The sequence below is a fragment of the Sus scrofa genome, chromosome 3 (genome assembly GCF_000003025.6).
Source record: "Sus scrofa isolate TJ Tabasco breed Duroc chromosome 3, Sscrofa11.1, whole genome shotgun sequence".
NCBI lineage: Eukaryota > Metazoa > Chordata > Mammalia > Artiodactyla > Suidae > Sus > Sus scrofa.
Window position 1 is genome coordinate 97264724 of NC_010445.4, and position 15353 is coordinate 97280076.

The 15353-nt window shown below is 48.8% G+C and overlaps 1 long non-coding RNA gene across 4 annotated transcripts in view; it reads left to right on the forward strand.

Moving 5' to 3' along the window:
* Positions 1–11713, forward strand: part of LOC106509841 — a 69085-nt gene extending 57372 nt beyond the window's left edge. For all 4 annotated transcript variants that reach the window (XR_002342741.1, XR_002342743.1, XR_002342740.1 and 1 more), the window contains 2 exons: positions 8577–8622; positions 9074–11713. This is a non-coding gene — a long non-coding RNA (uncharacterized LOC106509841). The remainder of the gene's footprint in view (positions 1–8576; positions 8623–9073) is intronic.

The window sequence follows — 15353 nt, forward strand, 5'->3', positions numbered from 1 at the left end:
TAACCTACGGAGCTACAATGGGAACTCCCCCTGAAGTGTCACTCTGTTACATCCATGTGCAGGCTGTGGGAAGCCCAGCCCAAGCACTATGGGGGCAGAGCTGAGGGCTCCTAGATGGGGTGGTATCACCTAAAATGGGGCACTCCTTCAGAGGAGGGGGCTGGGGAGGGCCTTATAGGGGTCACGTGTTCCCCTCCCCTGGTGGATTTCTGGGGATGTGGCCCAACCCAGAACTCCAGCGTGGTGCGGTGGCTCCTCCAGGGAGGTTTGTCCTGTAGCAAACAATGATTCCCACATCCTCCTAAATAGGGGTTCGAAGCTACTTCTTTCCCTGGGCTGCCCTCTCCACCCTCCCGCTCAGGTCCTCAGCCTGGCTTGGACTCTGGCTATGGGGGATTGGCCAGGCCAGAGGAGGACAGGCCTTCTGGTCTTGTCCTTGGTAGGGCCTAGTAGACCCAGCACAGGGGGGCAGGGATCAGGTGAGAGTGGGGGTAATTATTACAGAATGTGTGTGTGTGTGAGTGTGTGTGTGCATTCATTCAGAGAGCAAACGTTTCTGGGCACCTGGTATGTGCTGGACACGGTTACAGGCAGAGGAGACAGCAGTGGACAAGAACGGGGGATGCCGCCCTCGGGAGGCTGTTGTTCAAGCAGGGGCTGCCCGGTTGGTGTCAGTGTGCGTTGCAGAGTATGAGTGTGGGGAGAGGGTGTGTGTGGATAAGGGGCCTCAACAAGGACAGGGACGTGTACATGCCAAGCTGAGTGTGTGTCTTTGGGGGGACGTGTACATGCCAAGCTGAGTGTGTGTCTTTGGGGGTATCCGTGGGTCCCTGGGGGTCTGTGCGAGGCAGTTTTGATGTGTGTCTGTGCAGGCCCAGAACTGGCGGGCACATGCGTATCAGCCAGTTTGGGGGGCCATGTGGCAGCCGCACCTGGCTGACTCCCAGGCTGCCAGGCTCTATATTTAGAAGTGACAGCTTGTAGCCCCCCCCCTCCACACACACACACCTGCTCAGGTGCCCAGCCACTGGGGAGGGCCCAGCTGGCCTGTGGGTGAGAGTGAACCGGTCTCAGCCAGTGTTACCAGCTTTCTCGCACGCAGACCCACACTGCAAATGGAGCAGCCTCGGGCTTCCAGTTAAGCCTGGTGGGCTGGGCTTGGGGCCCTGATGGGTGATGGATGGGGAATCCCAGCTCCTATGGCCCGACACCTGCAGCTCTCTTATCACCTGGAAGCACCTTACACCCTCACCCACCTTTTGCAGGAGGCCCAGTTCTGGAATCTGGAGGATTGCTGCTGGTCCACCATGCCCAGCCCTGTCACCCTAAACTGGGTGACCAAGCTGGGCGGGAGGTAGAAGTAGAGGAGGGAAGCGGGCCAGGGATGACCTCCTCTCTTACCCAATAGCTGCCCCCCCAATCACCCCCTCCTCCCAAAGGGCTTTTTCCTTGGCTGCAGGTGGACCATCCAGAGAGGCAAAGGGCCCGTGTGTCATTCTTCCCCGTCTCTGATCCTCATTCTCTCCCTTTGGATCCCCTGTCCGCTTTCTCAGTTAATGGCACCGTACACTGAACTCCACCTGTACAGCAGGCATGCCGCCAGGTGCTTTTACATATTATCTCAACTAACCATCCCCACCACCCCGTGAGGTCGCTGTTGTCGCCCCACTTTGCAGGGAGAAGGCTGAGGCCCAGAGGAATCCAAAACACCCAGTGAGGGGGGCTCAGAGTAGGGGTTCAAGCCCGGGCTCAGGCATAGCCTTAGTTAGGCTTTGTCCTGGGGCTCACTCTGCTGTTCTCCCAGACTCGGTCTTGGTGGGAGCAGAGCTGTGGCCCTGGGCTGTGGGAGGGGGTGCATTGGAGGAAGAGAGAACACCAGAGGCGGGGTTTTGGATCTGGGTGAGGGCCGAGGATCCCGGCCCCTCCCGGATCTGGCCCCCTCCCTCGCTGCAGAACCTTCAGTGGCTCCCTCCTGGCACTCCGGGGCAAGCTCAAAGTCCTCTCTGGCTGGCGAGGGGCCACCATCAGCTCCACCCACCTCCCCCTACCTGGCAAACATTTGCTTTCCCGCCACTGCAGCCAAAGGGTAAGAATTAAAAAGGCCCGGCCCAGAGCTAAATGCCTTGCCGATTTCAGTTCACTGGGTCTGCATAATGTCCCCGCAGACCAAGTTTTCTGGCGCTCTCTGTACAAATGCGGAAACAGCTCAGAGGCGGCAGCCGTTGCTCAAGGCCACACAGCGGGCTGAGAACAAACATGAGGGGGAGGAAATCAGACCCCTCATCTGACTCCACCGTGCCTTTCAATTCAATTGGGTTCGATAGATTGGACTTTATGGCGTGTCATTGTGCCAATTCCCACCCCAGTGGCTGGGAATAGAGACAGTACTAGGGGAGGGCACGCGCGGGCACGCAGGAGATTCCAGCGCGGCTTCCCCCAGGTCCTCCCTGCCTTTCCTCCGCTGGATGGGGAGGGGAGGCAGACGGGGAGGAGGGGGGAGGTGCTGAATTGCTCACCTCCCAGTCCTAAAACCTTCGCACCTGTGACTTAGACGCCCAGATGGTCCCTTTCAAGGGCTGAGTCCTATCTCTCTTTAAAAGAGGGAGAGGGTAGGGAAGAGCCAAACGCATTTTGTTCTGCTGTCTCAAAATGTCATCTGGGGACAATTTGTCTCTTTCCCTCCCTATGTCTGTCCTGCTGCTCCCTACCCCCACCCCAGGCTGGTCCTGAGAGCAGAGAGAGCATCACCTCTACCCCGTCTTTCCCCGCTCCATCACCCCACTGAGCTTTCCAAAATCCCCATGTCCAGCGCTGAGTCACCAGGCTGGGGATGGGTGTGACACAGGAGAGAGTTTTTTCTCTGTAAAAACTCTCAGTTTTTAGTCAGGGGGTTGGGAGAGAAGCCAGGGGTCCTCAGCGAGCTCCAGACTCAGATCTGATCCACTTTACTCGTTCCTACTTTTGCTGAGAAGGTCAGCGTGTTCTTTGATTAGAAATTTCCTGAGACTGAGACCTTGTCTGTCTGGTTCGGAGGTTTACAGGCCTTTTAAATAAAACCACTTTTGGCCCTTGATGCACTTAATTTGGGAGGCCCCGTCCAAATCACATGAAACATATTAAAATGCACTCTAATTCCACATTGAATGTCATTTTATGATTCTTTATTTTTTTTGGCTGCACCTGCGGCATGCGGAAGTTCCAGGGCAGGCCAGGGATTGAATCTGCCCCTCAGCAGTGACCTGACCACAGCAGTGACAACGCTGGATCCTTTAACCACTGAACCAGTCACCAGGGAACTCCCACGTTATGGTAAATTTTTAAAAAGCGTTTTCAATTAATTATGATTGTGAAATTATTCAACTACAGTTAATGCGTTTAAATGAAAATGGACTTGAATTTCTTGAAAAGCATCATGCATTCTTGGGATTTTTTTGAAATGAGAACATCTAAACCAACAGATTGCTTTAAAATGTAATGAAATGTTCATGAATTCCAGTTTCCAGTTAATGAGCTTGCCGTAAGATTATGTTTGGTTGAGATTACATTATACCATTTTGGGTTCAGCTTTTTGGTCTTTTAAAAATATTTGCAAGTCAATACATCCCCCACCCCCACCCCAGGTCTCAAACTTTTTTTACAGGCTCTTGAAAATTCCGCAGGTCCCAGATACTTTGCCTATGTGGCTGTACAAGGGCGCCTTAAACACTGTTGAAGAGAGGTAAGGGAAAAAGAAATACAGTGATTTGGAAACAGGAAAAAGATGCTAACATCTCTCATAATTAAAAACGTAAATTACAGTGAGATACTATTTTTTATCCTTTAGATGGGCAAAGACCTAAAAGTGGCTTTTGGTCCAACCTGGTAAAATTTTTTAGAGGACTATTGGCTGATATCTATCAAAATGCAAAGCACATATTCCCTTTGCCTCAGAAATTACTCTTCAAGGAATCTAGGCCCCTGTAAATGTATAAAGATCCATAGAGAGAAACTTTCATGGCCACAGACAACTGAGAACAGACGAGATGTCGACAAGTTAGGACTGACATGAATGGTGGGACCTGCTTGCACTGGACTAGTACAGAGCAGTGGAAGAGTGTGATGATCTGGAACAAATGCCTTGATACAGTGTTGAGTGAAAAAAAATTGAGGTGCAGAACAATGTGTAATGCATTAAAAAAAAAAAAGAAGAATGCATAATGTATTCTTTCCTTGGTTAAAAAAAAAAGAAAACAGGAGTTCCCGTTGTGGCGCAGTAGTCAACGAATCTGACTAGGAACCATGAGGTTGTGGGTTCAATCCCTGGCCTCACTCAGTGGGTTAAGGATCCGGCGTTGCTGTGAGCTGTGGTGTAGGTTGCAGACATGGCTCGGATCCCATGTTGCTGTGGCTGTGGTGTAGGCCAGCAGCTCCAGCTCCGATTGGACCCCTAGCCTGGGAATCCCCATATGCCACAAGTGCAGTCCTGAAAAAGCAAAAAAAAAAAAAAAAAGAAAAGAAAACAATATACATGTACAGACATGTATTTATATTTATATACTAGGAAATGCCTGGAAAGAATTGGAAGGAGACTTAGAAACTGGGAAGAACAGTTGTCCCTGAGAGGAGGGACACTGGGAGGATGGAGGAGAAATATTTCGGAGTTCCCATTATGGCGCAGTGGTTAACAAATCTGACTAGGAACCATGAGGTTGCGGGTTCGGTCCCTGCCTTGCTCAGTGGGTTAACGATCCGGCGTTGCCGTGAGCTGTGGTGTAGGTCGCAGATGCGGCTCGGATCCGCGTTGCTGTGGCTCTGGCGTAGGCCGGTGGCTACAGCTCCGATTCGACCCTAGCCTGGAACCTCCATATGCCATGGGAGCGGCCAAGAAATAGCAACAACAACAACAACAACAAAAAAAAAAAAAAAAAAAAAAAAAAAGAAATATTTCTTGCTTTTGCTGTGTTTATTGCTTATCAGCCATCAGTACCTATCTCTTTTTTCATGAAAAAAAAATCTAACATCTAGTTAATAGATAAATTAACCTGTGGAATAAAATTTGCCTGTGGAATAAAAGAAGCAAAATGGATGAATGCATGCATGCATGCATGAAGGAACCCTACGTGCCACATGGAGGAGGGAATTGCTGCAAGGTGTTCTTGCCACTTGCTAAAGGAGATCACAGAAAATACAGAAAGCTCAATGGTCCAGCTGACTGTGGGAGGAGGGGAGGGGAGGATTCTGGAGGCTTCCTCCAGGAGGGCCTGAAGGATGGAGAAGGCTGGGAGGGGGCGGGAAGGAGTGGTGGGGAATGCTTGGTGGGGTTGTGTCCTGGGAGGCCTGCCCCTCCATCCCTGCCCTACCCCCGGCTCCTCCCTAGGGTGTACATTCTATTTCTAGCCTGGAAAGTCCCAGCCCCTAGCATGATGCCTGGCATATAATCTGTGGCAATAAATAGTGGTTGACTGAATGGATGGAATCAGTCACTGGTTAATCCAGGCTGCAATGTTAGTCACTCTTGTCCCTTCCCTAAACACCTCCCCACCACTGAACAACAACAACAAATGACTCCATCAGGGCTGCCATGGACAGCTGTGCCGTGTGTCTCCTGCACAACTCCAAGAGGTGCCATTTTCATAAACTGGCATGTAAGTGATGCCTCCTGAAGCTGTGGGAGTTGGTGCACCTGCAAAGCAGTTTCTTCTTCTTCTTTTTCTTTTTTTGGTCTTTTTAGGGCCGCACCCGTGGCATATGGAGGTTCCCAGGCTAGGGTTCTAATTGGAGCTGTTGCCGCCAGCCTGCGCCACAGCCACAGCAACATGTGATCCAAGCCGCATCTGCAACCTACACCACAGCTCATGGCAATGCTGGATCCTTAACCCACAGATCGAGGCCAGGGATCGAACCCGAAGGTTCAGGTTCCTAGTTGGATTCATTTCCGCTGCGCCACAATGGGAACTCCAGTTTCTTCTTTCAAGCTTAGGGGAACTGAAGCCATATCAAGAGTGAGAGGGGTCTGGGAAGGGACTCTCACTATCCAGACCTCGCAGGCCTCCCGCTCGCTTTCCATTTCTCGTTCCTAAGGCCACTTCCTTTGTTCCTTTTTGGTTTGGGCTTGAGGTAACTCAGCCAAAGCTGACCAATTACTCTGTTCCCTGACTACAGAGTTTGGGACTTGTGGTATGATCTTGGGCAAGTCTTAGAACCTCTCTGGGTTTCACTTTTCCCATCTCAGAAATAAATAAATGTGTAAGGAGCAATTTTTTTTTAAAGTATTGACATATAGCTGATTTACAATATTGTGTTCATTTCAGATGTTTAGCAAAGTGATTCAGTTATATCTATATTTTTTTTCAGATTATTTCTCATTATAGTTATTATAAGATATTGAATATAGCTCCTTGTGCTACATGGTAAATCATTGTTACTTATCTAAATTATATATAGTAAGGGAGCAATTCTTTTTTTTTTTGTCTTTGCCATTTTTTGGGCCGCTCCTGCGGCATATGGAGGTTCCCAGGCTAGGGGTCAAATCGGAGCTGTAGCTGCCAGCCTACGCCAGAGCCACAGCAACGCGGGATCCGAGCCGCGTCTGCAGCCTACACCACAGCTCATGGCAACGCCGGATCCTTAACCCACTGAGCAAGGCCAGGGATCGAACCTGCAACCTCGTGGTTCCTAGTCGGATTCGTTAACCACTGCGCCACGATGGGAACTCTGGGAGCAATTCTTGATGATTTTCCTTGGCTTGACAGGACTTTATGGGGATGCAATCTTAAAGGAAGGCATCCTTTCAGGCTGTGGCATTCTTGGAGGGGACAAATGCCCCCAGCCTGCCCAGTTCTGCCGGGCCCTCCATGACCTTGGGCCCTCAACTCAGTTCAGGGGGCAGCATCCTGGAATGGAAGGAAATTGTGTGGGGAACAGGAGCCCTGGTTGAGTCCTAACTCTGAGGATAACTGCTGTGTGCTACTGAGTAAGCTACAGCCCTGCCTGGGCCTCGGCTTCCTCCTCTGTAGCACGGGCACTTAGGCCAGGTCCGTGAGTATTAGGCTGAGCCTATCATGGCCTTTTCTTTTTCTAATTTCTATAATTTTTGTTTTATTCTTTCTGATTTTGAACATCACATATTTCTAGAGTTTCCTGGTAGCTCAGCAGGTTAAGGATCTGGCATTGTCACTGCTGTGGCTAGGGTCACTGCTGGACTTCAGGTTGCATCCCTGGCTCCGGGACTTCTGCATGCTGCAGGTGGGGCGGAAAAATAAAAACAAAACAAACCATCGCATATGTTCATGAAAGTTTCAAACAGTACCCAGGTAGGTGATATACCAAGGGAGATTCAGTACTTGAAAATCACTGCCAACTCACTGCTAATCTTTGGTGGGGTTGAGGGGCATGGGGGGTAACTTTTAATTCTATACAATATCAAATTTACAAAGAGAATTCCTGGAGTTCCCGTGCTGGTGCAGCGGAGGTGAATCCGACTAGGAACCATGGGGTTGCGGGTTTGATCCCTGGCCTCACTCCGTGGGTTAGGGATCTGGCATTTCCATGAGTTGTGGTGTAGGTCACAGACGCGGTTTGGTTCCTGTGTTGCTGTGGCTGTGGTGCAGTCCGGCAGCTCTAGCTCCAATTTGACCCCTAGCCTGGGAACTTTCATATGCTTCGGGTGTGGCCCTAAAGAGACAAAAAAAAAAAAAAAGAAAAAAAAATTACAAAAGAAGTGGCAAGAATAGTACAAAGATTCTGGTACAGTTTTTATTCAGATTTAGCAATTATTTACATATTGTCTTGTTTACATTCTCTTTCTCTGTGTACGTATGTATAATTTTCTTCCAAACTATTTGAAAGTTGAGACAGGTGCCCTTTTACCTCTAAATGTTTCAGGGTGTATTTCCTAAGAATAAGGACATTCTCTTACCTTGTAAGACTTACACAACCCCTGCTGTTAACAAAATCAGGAAACTTAGCATTGATACAATAACATTATGTCGCTCCCAGTCCAGTTCAAAGTCACTCTGTCAGGACCTTTACATAGGTTTCCAGTGACAGCAGAAAAATCCGGATATATGGAGTTTTTCTTATAGCTAATATGTATTTAATTGTAAGGATTGTGCTTATTGTAAAATTCTTCCTTGTCCTGTTTTTTTGTTTGTCTTTTTGGTGTTTAAGATGGCCCCTCTTTTATAAAATGATGGTGAGAGTAGAACGTGGTTTATTTGTTATTTGCTTTTGAAATTCTTGGCGGGGGAAAAAAAAAAAAGGAGTTCCTATCATGGCTCAGCAGAAACAAATCTGTCTGGCATCCATGAGGACGCAGGTTTGAGCTCTGGCCTCTCTCAGTGGGTCAAGGATCTGGTGTTGCCATGAGCTGCAGTGTAGGTCGCAGACGCAGTTTGGATCTGGCGTTTGTGGCTGTGGTATAGACCAGTAGCTACAGCTCTGATTCAACCCCTAGCCTGGGAATCTCCATATGCCACAGGTGTGGCCCTGAAAAACAAAAAACAAAAACAAAAACAAAAAGAGAGAGAGAGAAAGAGAAATTCTTGGCAAAATAAAAAGTGGGCGATCCTATGTTAGTCTTCAAATTTCTCTTGCAGGGATCCCCCGGTGTGGTTCCCCAGTGCCAGTGTTGTCTGATTCCAGGTGAGTCAGTTCACCACAGACCTTCCTGAAGCCTATTGGAGAGGCATTTTCCTAATGCTGGGAGCAGGGGGATGAGACAGGCAGCCACAGACTCTGCAGATCAGGGAGCAAATGGTCTCTCACCCTGCAGAGACAACCTTTATACTTTTCATGGATCTCCAGCATGTATTTGGAGCATCTCCTACCTTGTTGGTCTGCCAGGGAGGTGGAGCCCTCTTCCTACCCTAAAAACCAGACCTCACTTTCCCAGCCTCCTTTGCGGCTGCAGTGCGGTCATGTGACCTGCTCAGCCAATCAGATGCAGCCACTCGGTAACTCTGCTTCTGAAGCAGGTGATACAAATGAGCAGAGATGGGATGTATCTGACAGAGTGGTCCGGCGGCAGCAGAAGGAGGAATTTTCAGGGATAGTGGAGCCTGAGGTGTAATTTGGGCTGGGGTTCTGGCTGCAGTCTGGTGCTCCTTGGTTCCTGAGCCAGCCTGAGGAGTCTGAGCATTCTGTCACTTGCGACCAAGCAGTGTTAATACAGAGAAGTCACCACTGTGGGAATGGAGAGGAGCTGGATCCTGAAGTGGACGTGTCTGGACTTGGTGAGTAGTGCTTCTGTGGGGTGGGCAGCTGCGAAGGAATCTAGTTTCCTTATCTGGAATCTGGATGGGATATCCTGCCTAGGTGCTAGGCGGTGTATCCCAGACAGGAAGTGAGGAGTAGGAGGGATGTGAGAGAAGAGATCCTGGAGCTTGAGGATGAGGCGGGAAGGAGGGAGATGAACTCAAGGCAGCTGGGGGCTGGGGGGAGAAAGAGCGCTTTGTAACAGGAACCAATCTGGGTGATGTGGTTCCATCTGCCTCAAATATTGCTTGACGCTTTGTTATACACCAGGCAGTGTACTGGTTAATAAAACAGTTTGGGGATGGGTATTGTTATCCTCATCTTACATGTAAAGAAAGGGTGATACAGAGAAGTGAAACAGCTTGTACAAAATCAGAAAATCAGAGACCAAAATTCAAACCTGGGTCTAACTGCTATGCTGATGCTCTTAAGAACCTAAACAGATGCTCAGATGAGGGAACAAAGTCTCTGCCTCAGTCCCTGAGTTTTTACATATTTCCAATGAGTCCTTTAAGTAAAATATTCTCCCTGCAAGTACTTTGTGAGGCAATGCAGTTGAGTAATAGAATCTGGGGGCCTGGTTCACTTTGTAAATACCAATTCTTTCATCCTCTTCCCCTACCGGGGTCCAGTCAAATGAGCACTAATACAGACAGTTGGTTACCCACCCCGTGGCCCTTCCACTCCCCTTCTCTCAGCACCCACCTAGGTTGCTTTTAAGTGTTCATGCTTATCCTTCTGGGACCAGGGTTAGTACTGTGGCATTAATAGTGACATTACCCCCCTTGCTTGGGATAGATTCAAGCATGTGATGCGACTCAATTCTGGCCAATGAGCAGTGAAGAATAGATTCCTATTCGTTTATAGGGGGCTTCTGAGAAAAACTTTCCTTGATCTTAAAATGGGACACAATGATGAGATGTTTTCTGGGGTTTTATTTATTTATTTATTTATTTATTTATTTGCTGCTGTGCGCATTGTGTGGTGATGTGATGTCTGGGGTGGGCGCAACCATCTTGCAACTGTGAGGCAAGCTAGCCAAGGACGAGGCGACGTGCTGAGAATGGCAGAAGGGAAGGAAAAGAGGAAGTCTGGGTCACTCATGATGATGCTGAGCTGCAGGATTAACCTCTTCTGAAGCTATTGTTCCTCTGGACTTCTTGTTCTCTGAGATAAGACACTTTCCTTATTGTCTAAGCCACCTGAAAGAAGTTCTCTGTTTCTGGCCACTGAAAAGACCTTTACCGATGTATGAGCCACGGGTTCAAAAGAATGTACACCCAATGTGCTAATGTGATATGCCGACAGTTGGAACAACAGCATTGGTTAAAGGGGAAAACCGGATTCCTTGACCAAGGGAGGCACTGAAAAGTCCTTTCTCTGCTGGTTCAGTGGGGAGAGAGTGTGGCAGTCTGAGGCCCTGCACTCTGCATCTCGTCCACGCATGTGGGAGGCCTCCTATCAGAGGAGAGGTCTGCTCCTGGCCAGCCGAACTTCTGACTCCCATTTCCTGTAGGGTCAGCAGAGGAAAGCAGCTTTATTTACTGAGTCAGGATGGAAAACAGATGTCTAAGCACCCCGCTGGGCCCGGGCTCACCCTGGACAGAGGCCGGGCCTGTTCTCAGCCCTGACCCGCCCACCAACCTCTTGTTCCCCATATCGAGTCCAGATGTGGCTTCTTCCAAGCTCTAATAATAATTTTGATTTGTTGCAGCTAAATAAACTACACCCCTCCCAGCTCAACCCTTCACTCGCTAACTCTCCAAGGAGTATGGGAGCAATGCTATGAAACATTTGTTAAGGAACCCCGGGTGGGGCAGAGAGGAATGTGAATTTGAGAAGCAGAGCAATGTGGGTTCAGCCGCAGCCTGGTCTCATATTAACTGAGTGATTTCAACCCTTGTATCAGTCATCAATTGCTGTGTAACAAGCCACCACAAAAGTCAGTGGCTCAAAACCAGCAACTGTTCATTTGCTCATGGATCTAAAGTTTGGGTGGGGCTTGGTGGGACAGCTCATTCATTCTCCACATTGTGTTGTGTTTGGTAAGTGAAGTCAGATGGGTCAATGGAGCACAGGTGTGAGCAGAGGTCAGCATTACCTCTGGGCCCAGCCAGCTCATTGCTTTCCTGTTCCCATAGAGATAGTTCTTTTTCTTCTCAGTCCTTCCTTCCTCATCAGTAAACTGAAGGCAGAGAATGTCTGTAGAATGTGTGCATAGCAAGAGAAGCTGGAGTTCCTGTCGTGGCTCAGGGGCTAACGAATCTGACTAGGAACCATGAGGTTGCAGGCTCCATCCCTGGCCTTGTTCAGTGGGTTAAGGACCTGGCATTGCCGTGAGCTGTGGTGTAGGTTGCAGACGCAGCTCGGATCCCACGTTGCTGTGGCTCTGGGGTGGGCTGGCGGCTAAAACTCCAATTAGACCCCTAGCCTGGGAACCTCCATATGCTGCGGGAGCGGCCCAAGAAACGGCAAAAAGACCAAAAAAAAAAAAAAAAGGAAAAGGAGAAGATGGTGTTCCTGTTGTAGCTCAGCAGTCATGAACCCGACTAGAATCCATGAGGACACAGATTCAATCCCTGGCCTCGCTCAGTGGGTTAAGGATCTGGCATTGCCATGAACTCTGGTGGAGGTCACAGATGTAGCTCGGATCCCACATTGCTGTGGCTGTGGCATAGGCCAGCAGCTGCAGTTCAGATTCAACTCCTGGCCTGGGAACTTCCATATGCCATGGGTGTGGCCCTAAAAAGTGGAAAAAAAAAAAAAAAAGAGAGAAAGAGGCTCTTTTCACAAGTGGCCTGAAGTCGTCTCAGAAAATGGTTCCAAGATGGTTTCGCTTGATTCAAAAAACTCCACAAGATCATGCAAATCAAGAGGTTCAAATCTTCACGTTCACTTTAAGGGCTCCCGTGAAACTGCCTAGGCTGTCAAGGATCCAAAAGATGTCTCTTTCCAGAAACAGTGTGTGTCATTCTGTCTTGACAATGGTGGAGCTGGTAGGTGTGTGCCAGCCAAACAGCGGGGGTTTGGCACAGGGTCCGGTGGCCCAAAGAGAGTGTTGAGTTTTTGATGCATGTGCTTGAAAATGCAGGAAGTTCTGTTGAACCGAAGGGTTTAGATACAGATTGTTGGGTAATTGAGCACATCTGGGTGAACAAAGGCCCCAGGATGTGCAGCCAAACTTGCAGAGCTCCTGTCCAATGAAGCCCATGTGAGTTCACCCTGCCACATTGAGATGATCATTCTTTTTTTTTTTTTTTTTGCATGCGGTGGCATATGGGGATTCCCAGGCTAGGGGTCGAATCAGAGCTACAGCTGCTGGCCTACACCATAGCCACAGCAATGCCAGATCCGAGCCACGTCTGCAACCTACACCACAGCTCATGGCAACACCAGATCCTTAACCCCCTGAAGAAGGCCAGGGATCGAACCTGCAACCTCATGGATCGAACCTGCAACCTCATGGTTCCTAGCTGGATTCGTTTCTTCTGCGCCGCGACAGGAACTCCTGAGATGATCATTCTTGAAAATGAGCAGATTGCTCCTAAAACAGAAGAGGAGGTGGCACAGAAGAAAAAGATATCCTGGAAGAAACTGAAAAAACAAACAAAAAAGTGGCCTGGGAATATATTCAGCATAAAATAAATGCAAATAAAAGCAAAAGCAGAAAAAACGAGAAATAAAAGTTGAGTTCATTTTGTGCAATATTCTGTCCGTGTTTCCACTTTTCTGGTAAGAATGAAATACACGTGCCTGCCTGAGCTACGAAATCGGAATTGCATGATTTTGGTTATCCCATATGGGAGTTAGGTGTTCTTATATGCATTTAAAACTGCATAGAATAATATAAAGTTGAACAGTAAAAGGTATACTAATATTTATTTATTTATTTATCTTTTTAGGGCCGCACCCGTGGCATATGGAGGTTCCCAGGCTAGGGGCTGAATTGGAGCTGTAGCTGCTGGCCTAAGCCACAGCCACAGCAACGCAGGATCTGAGCCGCATCTGTGACCTACACCACAGCTCCTGGCAATGCCAGATCCTTAACCCACTGAGTGAGGCTAGGGATCGAACCTGCCTCCTCATGGATGCTAGTCAGATTCGTTTCCGCTGAGCCATGACAGGAACTCCCACGCTAATATTTAAAATTTTTTCCTTAGAACAACATTAAGTAGCAAAAAGTACCATGAAGACTTGAGAGACTTTGGAAGAAAAGAGAGCTCTATATATCAGTACCAATAAGGGCATTTTTTCTTGCTTTTTGAACAGGGGGACCCACATTTTCATCTTCTTTAGACACTACAAATTATGTAGCTGGTCCAGGGGCCAATTTTCTTAAGGCCTAGACCCAAATTGACACAGCATCACTTTTGCCTCATTCTTTTGGTCAAAGCTTGTCACAAGACCAGCCTGGAGTCAAGGGGGCAGGAAAACAGACTAGAATCTTGATGAGAAGAGCAGCATTTGACACAGAGATGGGAGGAATTATGGGGGACCATTTTTGAGGTCACATGTCTTAACCTTTCTGGTCTTCAGGCTTCTCATCTGTAAAACGGGAACAATTCTATTTACTTCCCAGGGTTGAGAAAAAAGGGTTGTGGTTGCAATTCCTGGAATACAGTGATGGCTCACTCAGGGGTGGTCCCTCCTGTTTTTTTTTTTTTTTTTGGTCTTTTTTTCCTTTTAGAGCCATACCTGCGGCATATGGAAGTTCCCAGACTAGGGGTCGAATAGGAGCTGCAGCTGCCAGCCTGCATCACAGCCACAGCAAACACCAGATCTGAGCCTTGTTTGCGGCAATGCTGGATCCTTAACCCACTGAGCGAGGCCAGGGATAGAACCCGCATCCTCATGGATGCTAGTCTGGTTCATAACCTGCTGAGCCACACAGGAACTCTGGTCCCTCCTGTTCTTTAATCTTGCTTTTCTTTTTTTTTTTTTTTTTTTTTTTTTTTTTTTTTGTCTTTTTGCTATTTCTTGGGCCGCTCTCGCGGCATATGGAGGTTCCCAGGCTAGGGGTCAAATCGGAGCTGTGGCCACCGGCCTACACCAGAGCCACAGCAACGCGGGATCCAAGACAAGTCTGCGACCTACACCACAGCTCATGGCGACGCCGGATCGTTAACCCACTGAGCAAGCGCAGGGACCGAACCCGCAACCTCATGGTTCCTAGTCGGATTCGTTAACCACTGCGCCACGACGGGAACTCCTAATCTTGCTTTTCAAATGCTTACCTATTTGCTATCTCATTCATTCATTCATTCATTCACTCACTCACTCAATTTATTGAGTCCTGTGACCCAGGTACTGTTTTAGGAAGCAGGGGTCACAGGATAGAATAAAACAGAAATCCCTGCCTTGTGAAATTTACACTTTGATAAGAGAGACAGATAAAAAAATATGATCAAATATGTGGTATGTTTGGTGAGGAAAGATGCTAAGAAGAAAAAAGCAGGGGTGTGTGTGGGGGGGGCATAGAGAGCACTCAGCTGGGGGCCGCAGCGTTAGCTGATGCAGCCAGGGAGGCCTCAGTGAGAGGATGTATTTGACTAAATTCTGAAGACAGAGTCCTGAGGCCCCTCCAGGCAGAGGGAACGGCAGGTGCAAAGGCTCTGAGAGGGGAGGCCTGGGTGTTTGTGGAAGCCAGGGCCAAGCATGGCTGGAGTTGAAGCCAGAAGGGAGAAAAGGGAGGGGTGGGCAGCTCCTCTGGGACCATCGCAAGGATTTTCCTCTGTGCGGTGGATGAGATGGAAACACACCAGTAGGTTGGGAGGAGAGGGTCAGTGGCTGCAAGTGGACCACAGACTGCTTCAGGGAGCAAGAGGGGAGGCAGGGAAGCTGGTGGACGGTGGCCTGGCCAGGGGGTTCCCTGGAGGAGGGAAAAGTGGCTGGACTCTGAACAGTGTTTTGGGAGGCAGAGCAAACAGGATCTACCTGTCGATTTGCGGTTGAAATTTGGAAAGCAGATGTTACCAGATTCTCATTTCATCCAAGAAAAACTTGGAGAAAAGGCTGAGTGACTTTGCAACGTCATAGGGTGGCTGAGTGGTATCTCTCACGGGCAGGGAGGGTGACAAGTACTAAGGCGTGTGCCATCTGCAGGTGGGTGTGGCTGCGAC